The sequence below is a fragment of the Protopterus annectens genome, chromosome 12.part0, assembly GCF_019279795.1.
Source record: "Protopterus annectens isolate FY-2018-M chromosome 12.part0, PAN1.0, whole genome shotgun sequence".
In the NCBI taxonomy this organism is placed as follows: Eukaryota; Metazoa; Chordata; order Ceratodontiformes; family Protopteridae; genus Protopterus; species Protopterus annectens.
The window spans coordinates 247,896,342-247,915,263 of record NC_056746.1 but is presented as its reverse complement, the minus strand read 5'-3'; the positions used below and the strand labels follow the sequence as shown (position 1 = coordinate 247,915,263).

Below are 18,922 nucleotides of genomic sequence, written 5' to 3'. Positions count from 1 at the left end.
TGCTTATACACTGTAGAGTTTTTATGATTTATGGTCAGCCCTGGAATTGCCTAATATTTGACCTTTTGGATCCAGTAAAGTTATTCATTTATACTTTAAGTAAATAAATGGAATACGCAATACTGCTCGGTATTATATTCTTGTTTATTGAAAATGGTAATTTTAACTACCAACAACACAACATTATATAGCGGTGCTATAACTAATTTTAATGGTCTAGTGTAGGTTTTGCAACGGTATTTATTCAGCTTTTTGAAGTACATGAGCCCTTTGTCAGGATCTGAAAGTAGCTAATACTGGGTAGTAGGATTTGATTCCCATCTATGCATAAGAAAGGAATATAATTTCTTTCCCATGAAAGGGGTATGTGTTTCTTTCTTTCTAGCAATTGCTGAAGTCCCACTGCCTGTGTTCACATAGCTAAGCACCGGAACTTTGCACTTTTTTCTCACTCTATTTTTTAGGATGTCCGTTTAAGCTAGTAGGAGAGATGTGATATGTTCTGTACCCCCTTCCAATGTGCAAATGGTTGTTAAAGCACTGTATCCAACAATAACGTAGCCAGGGATTTCTGATTTGTACACATACTCTTGTACTACTATCCCTTAAGCAATTTCTTTTCTCTGTGGCATGTATCTTAAACATGGAATTAAGCATGTAGTACATGTATTACAATTGCTATACTAATATAATTTAGTCAGGTAGCTGGTATAGCAAGCATATGATGCCCTGACTACAATTACCTTCTTTGCTGGCTCACGTGTAGACTTTTTACTTTATTTATGTGTTTTTTGATAGGGCACCTTTTGTTCTTGTTTTGGGTTAAATGATGCCCTTAAATGAATTGTATACTGTAATGTAAGTGGTGTATGACTGTCCATGGACCACACCCAAATATTAACAGCTTATGAGGTCCTAATGAAGGGTTCATGTAGTCGAAAAGCTGAAGTAGAATGTATTGCAACCTCCATGTGTGTTTAATGAAAGGCATACTAGTCCTCTCTTATGTTTTCTGTCAGTAGACTGGCACATCAAGTTTTCCTTTTTTTATTTTGCCCTCAGGTTAGTGCATAACAAAACTCTCAGCAGTTTGCATGAAGTGCTGCTTACCAGGTAGTATTATTTTTGCCTTGAATCCTGCTAGAATAATTATCTCATGGTCTTTTGTACTTCTCTACTAAGCTTTGCTCTGTAGCCTTTAACAGCATAATATTCCTTGAAGACACCATCCTCCCAATAAAACAATTAATTTGTAGTTTATGTCCATGGGATCACCCAGTGCCAACTGTTCAAAACATAGATGTAAGCAAATAGAAGAACTAATAGAAGTACTACCACACAGATCTGGTTCACAAACTGTGTCCAAAATATGAAATCCAATGAATAAAAAGTAGAAGAAGACAGAGAAATGGCTGCTATATCCAGTTTAAAAACTTTTACTTCCATGCACAGATAGTAACACAAGTGCTTTCACCAAATAGGTATCATCAGGTGTATCAAAAAGCACTAACAAATACACACCCTTTATACAGACTAAAAATCACATGACATACATTTAAAACTAGAAATCACATGACACATATTTAAAAATGCATAAATAAACATTTTAGAAAACACAATATATATATATATATATATATATATATATATATATATATATATATATATATATGTATATAAACCAATAAAACAAACTGTAAATGTTAATTACTATGTTATGTTACTGAAACTATCTCTTTAGGGGTCTCAACTTTAATTTGGGTTTTAAAGGAACAGACTCATTTAGTCCATGCCCTGCATCCCCCCTCAGCCTCACAATCCAAGTGGATTCCAGATCTTCAGCTCTATTGCGTATATCCCCTTGTCTCACATTCTCGTAGACTCTGGCAACTACTAAAAACTGAAACTTATGAGTAGAGTCAGTATTCAATATATGTTTGGCAAGTGCATTAATGCTATTGCCCTTGTTGATATGGTAAATATGCTCCCTAATACGTTCCCTAAAAGGACATGAGGCTGAGGGGGGTGCAGGGCATGGTCTAAATGAGTCTGTTCCTTTAAAACCCAAATTAAAGCTGTGACCCCTAAAGAGATAGTTTCAGTAATATAACATAGTAATTAACATTTACAGTTTGTTTATTGGTTTCTATAAATATATATATCTATTTTGTGTTTTCTAAAATGTTTATTTATGCGTTTTAAATATGTGTCATGTGATTTCTAGTTTTAAATGTATGTCATGTGATTCTTAGTCTGTATAAAGGGTGTGTATTTGTTAGTGCTTTTTGATACACCTGATGATGCCTATTTGGTGAAAGCGCTTGTGTTACTATTTGTGCACTGAAGTAAACATTTTTAAACTGGATATAGCAGCCGTTTTTGTGTCTTCTTCTACTTTTTATAGATGTAAGCAAGCCAGATATAATAAGCCAAGAAAAAAATGACAAAAGTATCATTAATCATTGGAAATGCTACACCCAGCACTTATAGTGTCTTACTTATAGACACAGACAAAAATCATAAAATGCCAGGATGTGCAAGAAGAAATTAGAGCAATGTGGACATGTGGAAGAAAGATACCCAGGCAGTTCCTATAGTAGTAGGAGAAGCAGGACTAATAAAAAAGAATTTACAGTTGTACTATGCTACCACTGCAGACCGGCAGAAGGAGGCAATTATGGGTACACTGCAGGCTAAGAAAATTACTCCTAACATCAAAGACTGAAGTAATACTGAATTCATGAAGTCTAATTGTACCTTGACTTAGAATTGGGGTCCATTTCCGTCATGGTATTAGAAACCCAAAACATTTGTTGAAATTAAATAATACAGAGCACACAGTCTAGGGGAGCCACTTTGTATGCATTAAACAATGAAAAGAAGCATTTATGTACTATGTCATCACAGATTTTTACTTTATACTAAGCAAGTTGTATGCCAGCCATTTCAGACTTAGCCAAAAGTGTAGAAGAAGAACCCGTGAAGTAAGCTAATAGCTCAAAATATGATGGTAGGAGGTTAAGTTAACCTGGGAGACATGTATAGAGTATGGACAACTTAAATATGCTAGAAGAAAGGGAATCAGGAATAATTTTCAAAAAATAAAGGGAAGCAGAGGAATATGGAGGACTGAGATATGATAATGTTTAGTGTGGCAAAGTTAGAGCCTTGTAACCAGTGACTCCTGGGATGAAATTATGGGATCCCACCTATTTTGCTAATTAATGACCTTGGATTTTTTTTATAGTATAAAACAGTTGTGTCTTTCTAGTTGAGAGAGCTGTTTAGAACTATACATGTCAAATGAAGCACTGTTTTCTATGATGTGATGATTTAGGGCAGAATAAAAGGGAGATATGTTGTTGGGATCCAGATGAAAATCCCCTACATATGAGATAAGAGAGAGGGAGAGAGAAAGAGGGAAAGAGCTAAAGATTTTCTGATAGTACCAGACATATGCTGATTGAAGGTCAACTCATTGTTTGTGCAAGTTCCTAAATCCTAGATCAGAGTAGCTATGTGACTCTGACCAAGTCACTTAACCAGACACTGCCCCTGGGCTGAGTCTGTAAAAGGTCCATGGAGATCAGTACTCTACCCTGGTAAAGAAATATAAATAAAATAAAATAGTGTCAGTCTTAAGAGGAATTCCATGTATATGATATTGTGCAGGAACAGTAGTTTTACCAAAGTTGACTGCACTACGTTCCTTTTAATTTAGGGTGAGACCATGATTAGGGAACCAGTTATGAGTGTGTTCAAAGCCATGTTGGCGTATTAGCAGTTCTGAGGGAAAGCTTGGAATGATTCATAGCTTCCAGTCATCTGCAAATTTAGTTGACTAAAACTTATTAGCATCTGGCTGTTGTTTGGATAAATAGGTTTCAAAGAAGACAGGGCCTGACACAAAACCTTGAGGGATACCACAAATTATATTTTGCTTTTTGCAGAAGGGACCATTTATTCTGATCAAGTATGTTCTCTGATAGCCTGTTAGTAATATAGTGCACTATAAATGGGGTTGACGCTTATCTGATTTGCTTATTTAATATGACAGAATGGGGAATAGTATTAAACATTTTGGCTAAGTCCAGGTAAGTATTGAGGATGTGAAGTCCTCCTTCTTCATATGTTCATATAAGTACTAGGCTAGCTGCTCTTATGGGCCATTTTAAGCCTAGCCAATTTCCCTTCTAAAGGTGAGAATCATACTCTGTACTTTGTGAGGCTAACACCTTAACCATTACACCAGACCCCAAATGATCTTTTGAAGTTCCCTGATTGGGAATTGAACCCCAGATATGGAGGTAAGAGTGCCAAATCCTAACCATTAGGCCACCAGGCATCCCCTTCTAGGGTTTGTGACATTTTTAAGAAACTAACAAGATTAAAAATGCATGATCTACCCTTGACAAAGCTGAACTGCAAAGGTTCTAGAGTCTGCAGGTCATGTATGTCCTTACAGATAAGTTGTACATTATACAATTGACTGGCTATTAACATTCAAAAATGAGCAAGCTGATTGGTCAGTCTAACCAGTGTGCCCATTGTAAATCGGGAATACACCAATGGTAAAATTCTGGCTGCTAAAGTATCATTGAGCAGACAGGCTTTTTTTAAATTGCTATCTCTTACATAAGCATTAGTCTGAAGACTCTTAAACTAAAAAGCGTGCCATTATTCAGTGACTTTGTTTCACATACATTTTTTCCCTGACAAATCACTGAGGAACAAAGTCTGCATTTCAGTTTCAGACTTTCTTTCCTTGAGACAATGCACACTTATTCACATTTTTTTCAAACAGAAGATTGAGAGATACGTACGAGACCACAGAAAATACAAGGTACAATCATGTACATTCTGAAAACTAAAACATACTTGATTTTCATGTATTTTCCCATCTCTCTTGTACTTCTCAACTGTCACGAGGTTACAGTTTATTTTTTCTTTCAAAAAAAAAAAAAAAATAGCAACAGAGGTCATCCTTGCTTGCTTGCTAAAGCAGTGATGTACTGTGTAAGCCTGGGAACTCGAGTCCATGCGCATGCACAATACATCATCAAAGGGCAGAATCAGGAAACAATGTGGAAGAACACCACAGAGCTGTTATACTAAGACATTACTTCAGAAAAGTAAGCATACCTTTCAACTTCTTAGATCAAGAAGTCTGGACAAAGCCATAAATAATAGAGGGGACAAAGTCCCAAACATAGCGACAGATTTTAAATATTGGTCTTAGAAAGTTAATAGAATAACAGGTTTTGCATTAGAAAAATTTTCTGAAGAGTATGAAGTCTGAAACGCAGATGACTGTTATTATTTTCTGACTGCAGTTCTCAAAGACTCGCCAATAATTTGCTATAAAACCAACATTTTATGAGGAAAAAAAAAAATATGAGGCAAAAGTCTGGACATTCTGCGAAAATCTGGACAGTTGAGAGGTATGAAAGTAAGTCATTTTTTTCTTAAATAATGTCATTGTATAATAGCAATAACTGCCCCTGGATGTGGTATATTGAAGATTTACCCATGGTTGGCTTTGCTTAGTCACTCGGACTTCACCTGCATCATTAAACCACACCAACTGTGGGTAAATCTTTAATACACCACACCCACATCATTGGTTTGCCATAATAATTCATTCCAAGGCTTTACAAATTGAGACTGATGTGCTTACATTTACCTTGGTCATTGGAGAGGTGAATAAAACTCAAGCTAGTTTTTCAAGTGACCTTTGAGAAATGTTACTTGAGAGGAATGAGCCTATCTGTGGATACCTTGCCCCATTCCCTGTGTTGAGAGCCCATCTGCGTTGGCATTGCTAACCCCAGTACAGTGCTGCACTGTCATATCATATGCCTGCAACCCTAGGCTCCACTATAGTAACTTGAGATTTTGCTGGCTGTTTCCCTGTAACCATAGATTCCCCTCAGACTCCTCCTGCCTTTTACTGCAAATACTTTGCGCCAAGGCCTCTCTATCATGGTACAGTTTCATCGTGTTAACATGGTGCTGTTTGTGACCTTCCTTACCACTTTGAAGCGTCCTTTCCAAGCTGCCTGCAGCTTGTTGTGTCTCACAGGAATGAGGACTATAACCTGCTGTCCCACAGCATACTCTCTGACCCGAGCCTTCCAGTCATACCAGACCTTTTTCTGCTGTTGGGTTTTGCCAGGTTCTCCTGGTCCAAGCCCATGAGTTCCCTGAGCCTTGTCCTGAGGTTTAAGACATATGCCACAACAGACTCCTGGTGGGATTATCACTCACCCTCCCACTCATCGTGAATCCAATCTAGAGGTCCCCTCACCCTATGCCCATATAGCAACTCAAAGGGTGAAAAACCTGTAAATTCCTGGGGTACTTCTCTGTAAGCAAACAGCAGAGGGGGTAAATATTTGTCCCACTCTCTCTCAAACTGGTCTGCAAATGCAGTTAGCATGGTCTTTAGTGTAGAGTTTAACCTCTCCACCAGACCATTAGTCTGGAGGTGGTAGGGGATGTTCTTTAGGTGCTTTACCCCACAGTGCTTCCACAGACAAGGCAGCAGGTCTGACATGAAATTGTCACCTCTGTCCATTAGTATTTCTTTTGGGAACCTACCCTACTGAAAATCTCTAGCAAAGCATTTGGCACCTTTTCTGCCTCAATGGCGGACTGAGCCACTGCCTCAGGGTATCTGGTAGCATAATCTACTACCACTAGTACATACTTCTTCCCTATGGAACTTTGGGTACTCAGAGGGCCCACAATATCCATTTCTATCCTCTGAAATGGCTCCTCAATCACAGGCAAAGGCATCAAATGAGCTTTGACCCTGTCTCCTGCCTTGCCTACTTTTAGGCACTGCTCACAGGTCCTGCAGTACCCTGTTACATCCCTGGAAATCCCAAGCTAATAAAAGTTTTGCATAATGCGTCACTGTGCACGTTATGCCTATATGACATGCAAAGAGAATATCATGGGCTATGGCTAGAAGTTCCAGATGGTAGGTTCTGGGTGCTACCAACTGCTGTATTCTCTCACCCTCTAGCCCTCCCTCAGGGGTACATTCTCTGTACAGTAACACTTTGTCCCAGTATACAGGTTACCCCTTTCCTGAGAATCAGGTGCCTCCCTAGCTACCCCCCTCAAGCCTTGTAATGTAGGGTCCGAGAGCTGAGCCTGTCTCAACTCTCTCTTTGTAACTCTTCCCAGCTCCCATTCCACAGGAAGTCTGGTATCCTCTGACAGCAGTGCCTCACTATCAACTTGGGTACTACTACTCACCTGTACCCTTGAAGTAACTCTGTCCAAGGGAACATCAGTACCCACCAGCAGCTGTGACTCACCTTCAGTTGCACTGCTACAGGGTAGCTCCCTGCTTGAAGTAGCCATCTCACCAGTCCTGGCTTCAAGTGTGCAGTCTGTCTGGGTCTCTCCCAGGCTAACAGACCCACATGCCTGTTTCCAAGCCTGACTGCATGTAACTGCATACACACAAGGTACTGCATTATCAAAATCTTTCCCTATCAGGACATCTGCAGGGATATCCTCAAACATGCCTACTGGCTTCCTTCCTTTTTCATCCTCCCAGTCAAGGTGAACCCTAGCCAAAGGTATTTGGAATAAGGTCCCTCCTAAAGCTCTGACTGGAGTAGACTGCCCAAGCAAGTAGTGCTCCTCTTTAACCATTGCAGGCTTCCCAATGGTTAGGTCCATATCTCTCAACCTGGAAACATCAAAAATTTCGACAAAGGCTCATGAAAAATAGGTACAAATCTGTATGCTGATTAACATAAAATCTGCATACATAATTATGCACCCTTGCCCACTGCAATGGAATCGTGGGATACCAACTTTCAAACGCAAACTGAAAAACAGACAACCAAAATATGGCCCCAGCCCAGACCCTGTAGTAAATGGTAACCACTTTTTTTGAAATGTGTAGCAATGATGTCCACTGGGAAGGGAGAAGATGATGAACCTTAGGATTTTGTTTTTGGTGACTTGCAGTATGTGGGTTTTTTGGTAAAAGTAGGGTATTTAATGGTAGGCAATACTCTAATCTTAGCAAAATAATATTATAGTTTGCTAGGACCTCCAAAAGTCATTCTCCATGGCCTACTGATCAGTGGTGTAGCTTGAGTTTGCACCACCCAGGACTGTCTTTGAGCTTGCCTCCCTTCCCCCCTCACAAAATCATGGTCGAACGGGCCCCCCATACACAGCCCTCCTCCCTGCAGCCAATTGAATGTCCCATTACTTGGCTATTTCTCTCCATTTACCATAAACACTATAATGTGTGTTTTACTTCTAGCGATGATTATTTGGATTTCATTTAAAACTTTTATTTTACATTTTATAGCACAAACACTTACAGACATCTGCTAAACAAAGCAATACAGTCTCACAATGAAAACAGACTTCACATTAAAACTTCTCTGCCCTTGAAACTCACTTTCATTATAACAGCATTGAAACCCACATTCAAAGAAAAAGCATCTGGCCAGTGGCTGATAAAGATTACCTTTGGGCTGTTTTCAAATCATAGTCCCCTTGCACATGAAACATGCTTCTGTTCTTTGATACACCTTCCTGATTGTATTAAATGATATTCCTTGCATAATACAGCACACTTGTTAGAGCACATTTTAAATGTATTGTTTTGAACATTTTTCCAGTAAGCAATGAAACAAAATGCATGAACCAATAATGACAGAACTGCCCAATTCAGAACATGTCCATCCTTAAAGTCTACTTAAACTTCTACAATCCAGCTGTATCAGTAAATATGTACAAACTCTGCAGAAGTAAACGTCATCTAAATAATTCCACATTAAAGAGATCTGTAAGATCTGTAACTAATGAAGAGGTTGCTGCTAGCAAATTACTTAATATGTCATTGTTTCATCTACAAATAAAGTGCCTGTTGTCCATGAGGAATAAATTGACAATGTTACATGATAAGTTTGTAATATTGCAATAGAGAATGGATGGTGAGCTGATAACAGGATCATAGTTACTAGGTATCTGCACCAAAGAGGACATTCTCAGGACTGCAGCATCTACCCCCTTTAAAAGTACAACACAGTACAGTATCAGCAATCCATCTACATACTGCGGGAGTAGAACCCACAGCCTTCTGCATCAAAAATCAAGTAGTCTAGCTGTTGTGCTACTAAAAACACAAACAGACTTGGCATAAAGAGCCTTAAACTTCTCTCCCCCTGAAGAACTATGCAGCACAAGAAATCTGGAAAAAAAGTAAATTTATTGGGGTCCAAAAGTCCAAAACCAGGGGCACATTTTAAACATTGCATGTATAATCTTAGAAACGTTGCTAGAATAAAATATTTTGTGTTACTATGTGTTTCCTGAAAGATAGGAAGACTGAAACTTAAATGGCCATCATTATTTAGTGATCTCAGTTCTCACTGATTTGCCAGAAAACCACAAATTTTAAGAGGAACAGACCAAAGGTATGAGCCAAACATTCCAGATATTCTGTAGTTGAGAACTATGGTTAACTCCTTGAATCACAAGTGGTGGTGGTATGGGTAGAGAATTTAGACTCTTGCTCCTTGTACCTAAGGTACAGTATTTGAGTTTGAGTAATTCTAACCAGCGGTTATACCTAACTGGGGCACACACACACACACACACACACACACACACACACACACACACACACACACACACACACACACACACACACACACACACACACACACACACACCTTCTACCTGCAGCTGTGAAATAAGTAAAATGTTTCTCTTGCTTGCAGCAGCTGTTAAATAAGTAAAAGAAGCTGCTGCCCACACACGGTAAAAGTAATAATATTAAGCACAGTTTCTGCCGCAGCCCTTAAATAGGTAAAATGTTTCTCCTCTAGCCATAAGTAAAATGTTTCTCCTGCAGCTGTAATATGGTTAAGCACAGTTTCTCCTGTCTGCTGCAGCCATTATATAAGTAAAAGAAGCTGCCATTTGTCTTGCACACATAGATTTACAATTACATTATTTACCTGGAGGAGAAGCCAAGCCGGAAAAAAAAAGATTTGCTATGCACTGACAGACCGGTCTGCAGAAGCTGACATCACACACACCCTGCATGTCATGACATTAGGAGTAAAAATAAATAAATAAATAAATAAAAAACCCTAGGAGATTTGGAAATTAAAGGGGTCACACAGGAATTTGTGGCACCCCAATATTTTGCCCACAAAACCAGTATTTACTGAGGAATTTGGTATGGTTGCAAGGTATGGTTAGGTCAGAGTCTGTGTCTCTCTTAGCAGTGACCTGTTTCCCATCTACTAAGATAGGATATAAACTGTTATGGTAGTTTGGTACCCTTGTTGTCTACAGACAAGTTTCTACTGATTGGTATTCTGTCATTCCCACTTACCTTTTGTTCTCCAGCTTGCCTTCGTGGACATATATATGCTACATGGCCACACTGGTTACATTTAAAACATTTAACCCTTGATCCTGGCTGTGTACCTGAACTAGTGGCTTGCCCTGCTAATGGCAGACTCTGTTGGGGCAGTTTAGGCTGCCCACCATGGGTTCCCTTATACCCATGTGCAGCACTGGGTATCCCTTTCCTGTGCAGTGATGCCCTGCTTGCTAGGTATACATCTCCTTTTTTCCCAAATTCATCTGCGGTGTTGCATTCTGTATCTAACAACCAGATTCTCATGTCCTCAGGCAAATTGCTAAGAGCTTGTTCCCTCACCAAAAGGTGTGCCAGCCCTTTGAAAGTAGTGACATGACACCCACTCACCCACCTATGAAAATAAGTGCTTAACTCAGCAACATAATCACACACACTTTCAATTGCCTTGCGCCTATGCTCACTCAGCTTTTTTCTATAAGCTTCAGCTGTTAACTTAAAGCATTCCAATAAACAATTTTTAGCTGTATTATAATTTAAGCAATTAATATCAGACAATTTAGAAACAGCAGTTGCTGTTTTACCATGGAGTAAACGGGTCAGGAACTGTACCCAGAGCCCTTGTTCAACATTTTACTGTTTACATACCCTTTCAAATATATGAATACAATTATCAAAATTGTCAGCTTCTGTAAATTGTGGAAGAAATTTGCTGACCTTTGCTGCTTCTGGGGTTCAGTTATTCCCTTCCCTATTACCTCCATGACCCTGGCGGAACAGTCAGCGTCTCTTTTTCATGTTGCCTCTGTCTCTCATTTTCTTTGGCTTCCAGACATCTCAGTCTCTCTGCTGATTCTAATGCCATCTGTTTCTCCTTTTCTTCATTCTCCAAATGTCACAGTATCTCTGCTGATTCTAGTTCTAAACGTTTGGCCTCTAGTTCAAGTCTCTTTAACTCCAAATGGATTTTTTTAAGTCCTCTGAGGAAAAATTGAACTGTCCATTTTCTAAGAGTTGTACATCCCCAAGGCCAGTCTAGTTGTCCTCCTGGTTGCTGGTATGTGATGCAGCTGTGGTTAAGGCCGCAATCATTTCTCCTTTAGTCAAGTTGTCATGCCCCAGTCCTTTGGCTTGGCACATCTCAGCCAACTAGTTCCTTGTCAGCTTGCCATAATCCTCTGCTGACATCCTTGCCTGCTCTCCCTAACTAACTGAGCTAACAAAAATAAATAAAACTACTGTGATATGAAACTCTGAATGTTCACTGTGTGGCTGCTTGAGAGTACAAACACCTTCTTTAGTGACCACTGTTTACATGCTACAGGTATTCAATATTCACACCACTGAATACCAATATGTGATGTGGTAATCCCACCACTGTTCACCAATAAATATGTGATGTAGATATCCCACCATTGCCCACCACTTAATATGCGATGACCCACCACTGCCAACCAGTAATCAAGGAGCCTCAGTCCTCACCACTGGCAACAGTGGGAGATGTACACTGGGAAGGATAACAAGTACAAACAGTATTTCCAGATGCAGCTCTCTGCATCAAGTGCAATTTCCCTAAAGAGCACACAGAGATCACAGTCAGTCTGGGGCTGGTTTTTCCCTCTTCCTCCAGATCCTCAGTAAGACTCCCCACTGATACAGCTATAGAGTTGAGATCTCAGCTGAGTGACCAAGCCACGACCTCCATCACCCTCTCTGTCCAACCAACGCTTCATGGCCCTGCCCAAGTAGCAGACACACACACTCTTTGAGGTTTAATTTACATACACATACACATGGGAAAGGCTGGCACAGGTTAACTAGCTATGCCCCCTTCTGTCCAGACTATAAGGTTGTTTTCACTGCCACCAGTCATTTCTTATCAGCTACTATAGGGCCCTTAAAAAAGGGTGTCCAATCTTACTGTGTAATATTAATATTAATACAAATGTTAGTTTGACCAAGATGAAGGGTGTTAGGAGTGGCCCAAATAAATATGCATGTACTCTCAAAACTTAAATATCTCCACACAGATCAGCCACAATGAAAGGGTTAAATATATTTAATAATAAATAAAAAAACAGTACAAAACACATATTCACAGTGACATCATAGTTCAAAACCATAGGAAATATTTAAAATAACATTGCAGCATAGGCTCACACAAATAAAGAAAAACAAAATCTAACCTAAGCTTCATTTCATTATATTCTTGACTGTATCTAAAAGAGTTATACTGTTCCCTAGAAACATATTTTATTAGAGCAAGGCAGATGTGGTGAATGGTGCTTCTTGTTGTTGTCAAGTCCAAGACAGAATGCAGAATGCTCTGTCTCACTAAGAGACTTCTCAAAATAATTTCTAAAATATTACTAATAGGACAGCTTGCAGAATGACATAATTTCTGGTCATGTAACTTCTAGTTCCCAGGCCAAAACCCCCATTGCTGGCAGCTAGTAGCATTTAGCATCTACCTGTAAAAATACTCATACAAGGGATTTTGCTCAGATCTTTGGCAGATGCTAGAAGTCATAAAACAATTACATTAATTCATGCTTCCAAAGTAGCAATTAGTTCACCCTAAAGACAATACAGAAAGCTTCCTGGTACAGAATTTGTGTCTCTAGCTGCATTGAAACCTGTCAGATAGCCTATAAAGTAATTTAATTGCAAATATTTTTCTAAAGTTTGCTGGACTGAAGTTAACCCCCTGTATTCCAGTCTCCACTGTTAAAATATATACATTTAAGTAGTTACAATAGTGCATGTACATTTATCTTATCTTCTAGTAGGGCACACTGTAGATACATTTTAAACACAGCACTTTGAAAATACCTTTTCAAGACAAACATCTTTACAAAGTAGTTTGATATATACATGACATACAGTTCTAATACATTTATAACACAAGCATCTTATATGACATACAGATGCAATACATTTGTAACACTAGCATGTTGTATAAATTAGTTTGATATTCACAAATAACAGATAATTATTTATAAAATTCCAGATAGCTCTGCTGGCAGTACCTTCTTTTATCACAATTACATTGATATTTTCTTTTAATCAAAATGAAAGATAGGCTTCCATTAAAATTGTGTTGTATGTCTAAAGCAGGTCTTTCTCTTTGCCTTAAACTTAGAAAATGTAGTCAGTAACAATAATACTTTCTACAGTCACTTCAAAACTATGAAATGCATTTGTTAGCATAACACAGAAAACTTGAAAATAATTCTGGTATATATATATATATATATATATATATATATATATATATATATATATATATATATAAATATTTAAAAGTAATAAGTGAATAAAATGTTTCAGGAAAATTAGACAGCTGAGTCACACATGATCACATGGCAGCGTCACACAAGACAGTGTGACATTTGGATTATCATGTCCAGTATCAAAAATAGTTTATTGGATAAGTATGCTTCTTTTGCATTCTGCTGGTTAAGTATCCAGTTATGGAATTATTATTAAGAATTCTATTATTTCTTGTTTACATTCAAAATTTAACCAGCTATATAACTGTTATCATTAAATATTTTGGAAAAAGAATATTTATTATGCTCATTTCTAATAACTGTGATCACTGAACGCTTGCTACCAGTCATACAGGAAATGTTTGTAGAAAATAGGAAATTACCTTAAATGGTGTTAATTGTTATACCAATATGAAGTCTCCCACAATAAAACTGTGATATTATTTTAGTTTGTCTTACAATTTTATACTCATGACTTGTTTTAAATTAAGTAAATTGAATAAGCTTAGTTTTTAAGACAATCCTCAACAAAATTTGTGCAGATAAATGTCATGCAGTATTTTGTGGAATTGGTCTGTAGTCCTATAGAAATATCTATATGCATTGTTTCCAGGGAATATTCAAGTTCTGTGCATTTCTTATTACTTTAGCCATTGTATAAATAATCTTTCAGTGAGTTCATTGGTCTGTGATCACAAAGCAGCTGTCTTCCTATGCTTAGAAATCAATGGTTTTGGCAAAATTCTTCAAACTTTTGTCAATAAACCGAGGTATACTATCAATCTCGAATGACAGTGTATGCCAGAAAATGAAAACATTATGTCTACGATTGTGAAAAGAGTATCTTTAGATATGGTAGTGAATGACTGTATAAGTGACTATCTATGTTAATTATCAATTAAAACACCAAAAACCAAACTGAAATAACCACAAAAAAATGCACCAGTAATAAAGGAAGCGGTTAGAGTACACAAGTTCAGGCTGCACAGAATAATTTGTTCAATGACTAAAATTAACCACAAGCACTTTCGTCCTGCCAAATGCAGGACTTTTTCAAAGTGAATGAAAAAAAAACTCCCTAGTATTTAAATACAATAATCCCCTCAAAAAGGCGCCAAACATTCTTAAGGGTATATTACCCAACTGTATACTTCCATATTCAAATGAAATCCTCTAAAACTCAATAAAATGATATTTCTTTTTTAAAAGTTCATATATGCATGTGGAGGTACAATAAAATACAAAACTTCATGTATACAGACAATACAAGAAAACCAAGAAATGTATGTGCAAACCGATTGTCCAGTACTATTCTACAATTTAGCAGCTTTTTATTTTAAATGGGGTTTAATTGAAATGTGGTCATTTAAGCCTGGGGGAGTAGTGGCATTTAATTTAAGCTGCCAAAATGTTTCCCTGCAGCAAAGCCAATTTTCCCAATCTCCCCCTTTGGGATCCACCACTACCTGCTCAAGAATCCCAAACAAAAGCCCAGAATGAGAAGGTTGTGTTTGTAGGTGCCTGTATAATGCATTATTTTCATTTTTACTCCTTATATTATATTTATGCTCATAAATGTGTTTCCCTAAAGTTCTTTCTGACTTCCCCATATAAAAACTAGGACAGTCTTAACATATGGCAGGATAATACTATACCTTTTGTACTACAATTCCCTCTCCTAAAGTATACTTTACTCTGGGCATAATTATCAAGCGTGATGTTTCCTTTTTCATAAATGTATTTACAATACATACATCTTCCACATTTCCTCGTCCCACCCTTTCTTCTGTTGTTAGTACCTTTTTTTTCCTTTCAAACACTTGTTTTAAATTCAAACCCATCTTAAATACAAATTTTGGACTCTCTCCTATTTTCTCCACTATATCTGGGTTAAACTTCAACATTTTCCAATTGTTCTTGATCAAATTTTTAACTCCTCGAGAGGCATAGTTGTATTCTACCACCAAAGCCCTAGTAAATCCCTGTCCATCATTTTCTTGGTGAAAAACTTGTTCTTTTTTACCTAATAAGGGAATATATTTTGTCCCCCAGCCTTTAATTATTTCTTGCAGTACATTTTCAGTGAGGGTCTCTGGATATCCTCTGTCCTTTAATAATTCAGAAATAAATTCAATTTCTCTAAGTAAATCACTCTTCTCTGATGTCATCCTTGCTGACATAAACATTTGGCCTTTCACTATGCTTTTCCTCTGTTTAAAAGGATGTGCACTAGGGAAAGGAAAGTAGGAATTACTAAAAGTGGCTTTTCCATGAATCCTAGATTTTAATTGTCCTCTACTGAGGTCAACTCTTATATCTAGATAATCAATCCCATTTCTGTCAACAGTATGGGTGAACTTTAAAAAAACTAGTGGTGTTATTCAAATATTCCATGAAAGTGTCCAGCACATACTCTGGACCGTCCCACACAACAAAAATGTCATCCAGGAATCTCCTATAGAGTTTAATGTATCTCAAAAAGTCTGATTTGAATATATGTGTAATTTCCCATTATAGAAGTACTAAATTGGTGTATATGGGGGCACACGCCACCTCCATAGCTACACCCTTAATCTGTTTGAAAATTTCTCCTTCGAAATACACATAGTTATTTTCTAAAACCATCCTCATAAGCTCAACATATAAATCAATCTCTTTTTCTAGTGTATTTTTTATACTATAAAGGATCTCCCCAAACAATTCCAAACCCTCTTCAGTAGGGATGCATAAAAATAGGTAGACCACATCTATTGTTAAAAAAGTTATTTCACCTTCACAAAGGTCGGGGGGTAAGGCTCCTTAGGAAACCCCAAGAGTCCTTTATTAAATGTTGCTAACTACACACCGTATGTTTGAGTGACCTGTCCAAAAAATGGCAATAGGATAGGTCTTAGAACCTTCTCCTGATACTATTGACCCATTGAATAAATTATTCTGTGTAGCCTGAACTCGTGTGCCCTAACCGCTTCTTTTATTACTAGTTGTCAAGTACAGCCAAAAATATTCCACAGCAGACAAAGGATCATAATAATGAATGCTAAAGTGTCATCTCAGTTGGCAACTTTAATATACTTTTGTTTACAACTGCTGCTGTCTTCAGTAGATTTCCTATTGGCATGTTATGTCACTGGATATGCCAAATTCTGGAAAAGAGTTTTTCTCTTTCATGCACAACCTGTCTTGTAATGACTGAGAAATGACTAGCTGAGCTCTTCTGGGACTGAAGTTCCCATGATCAGAAATATTAAGCTCATATGTCTTTAGGTAAGATACGTTGGCATGTCATTTCTGATCTTATTCCATGCTGAGGCTGTCTGGCACATTTCTTTAACACTAAAATGCCAGATCATTCCAATTTTTATTTTTTATTTATTTATTTTATTTTATTTATTTTATTTTACATTTGTTGACCGGGACAGTCTAACTGGATTTATGTCAATTTTCAGTAGAGTCCCGAGGAGATAAGCTCCAAGAGATTACTAGACTACTAACATACAGGTACTAGTTGTTATACAGTTAAATACTAAATTTTAAACAGTTCAGGAATCTTCACAGTTTACAAAAAATGTTACAAACATTAGATGAGATATTTTAAACTTTATGTACAAGACTTCATTAGTAACTAGAAAGTAATTGTTAAACAAATGCATACTTCAAGTTTTAACAGTTCAGCAATGGTCACAGTTTAAACAACACTTGTTGCCTGCCTTAGGTAGGATGCTTTAGAATTATATGCAGAAGAATTTAACTAGGTTTTTTAATTATCTCTGTTAGTATAAGATATGTTTTTGCAAAGGATAGGCCTTAATCTAAAAAGACACAGATACAGCAGAAATTAGGTCTTAAGAGAGGGTATTTGGGATATAATATGAGATTAGTCTGGATTTGTACAGGGACATAACCAATGGGTTTTAAGGCAGAGTTTCAGATTGTGTTTAAAAAGTGTAAATGAAGACAGTGATGTAAGTTCATGGGGGAGTTGGTTCCAATACTTTCCAACTGCATTTGAGAACAGTGCATCTCCTGCCATGTTATTAGATTTATATGTTGATACAAGTAGTTTATTAGATGAGCGTAAAGTTTAAAGGTTCTTATATTGGGTAATGAGACTAGCAAGTATTGGGGTATTGGTAGGTTAGAAAAGGGTTTTGTGCACAATGATGAGTTGTTTAAAGTGAATCTGATTCAGAAGCTCTATCCAGCCTAATTGATTCAGATTATGGCAGTGATGGGTCCTAAAGGAGGAAGCAGTAGCAAATCTGGCAATGCTATTGTAAGCGTTGGCTAGCTTGTTAAGGTTATTTTTTGATAAGTTAGTATATATGGAAGAAGCATAAAGAAGTGTGGATATAAGGTGGGAATAGGCAATAGTGGTTCTGGCTAGTGGGGAGAGAAAGGGTTTTATCCTATAGAGGGAGCCTAGTTTCCTGTTGACAGTTTTTATGGTATTGTTGATATGGGTTTCAAAGTTCAAGTTGTTATGAATGGTTACCCCTAGAAGTTTAGTTGTTGGATCAGGGGATATGAGTGTACCATTATTGGATAAGACTGAAAAGTTCATTGGGAGTGATTTATGGGTAGGAGTGAAGAGGATGAGGTTTTTTTTGGGGGGGGGGGGTTCAAGAGGAGGCAGCATTGTAGAAACCAATTTTCTGTTTTATTGAACATTGTCTGAGTTAGAGTCTGTAGTTGGGATTGACATTTAGTTGAGCCAAAATTTTTTGCTTTATTTCTTTTAAGGTAAAATATTTGAGGATAGTATTTAATCTCTGGACTTAAATTCTCTGCTTATTACTTAATCACATTTCAATATGTGTCTTGACATGATGTTTAGTATATTTTCCTTCTGATTTTTATATAACAGAATTATAAGGCTGTATTCTTATTACTATATTTCTTTTCTTAAGGGTGTTTGGATATGGGGTTGTTGTATATGATTTATATGGTTTGTGATATGTGACTAGAGTGAGTTTTCACATTTGTCAGTGATTTTCTGGTACGTGCTATGGTTTCAACGTGATAGTTTTATATTAAAAGTACAAATATCTCCCAAATCAAAAGGAACTTAACCATACCTCTCAACCTCTCAGAGCAAGAAATCTGGATAAAGACTAAAATAATGGGTGGGGGGGACCAAATATAGGGACAGATTTTAAATACTGGTCTTATGAACTTAGACAGTTGCTAGAATAACAGGATTTGTATTAGCATGGATTTTCTGAAGGACATGAAGTCTGAAACTGAAATGTATGTGATTATTTAGTGATGTCAATCC

At 37.3% G+C, this 18,922-nt stretch overlaps 1 protein-coding gene across 2 annotated transcripts in view; it reads left to right on the top strand.

The window, feature by feature from the left end:
* The window catches only part of LOC122816484, a 546,741-nt gene that overhangs the window by 324,639 nt on the left and 203,180 nt on the right, over positions 1-18,922 (top strand). The gene's annotated exons all lie outside the window — the stretch shown is intronic.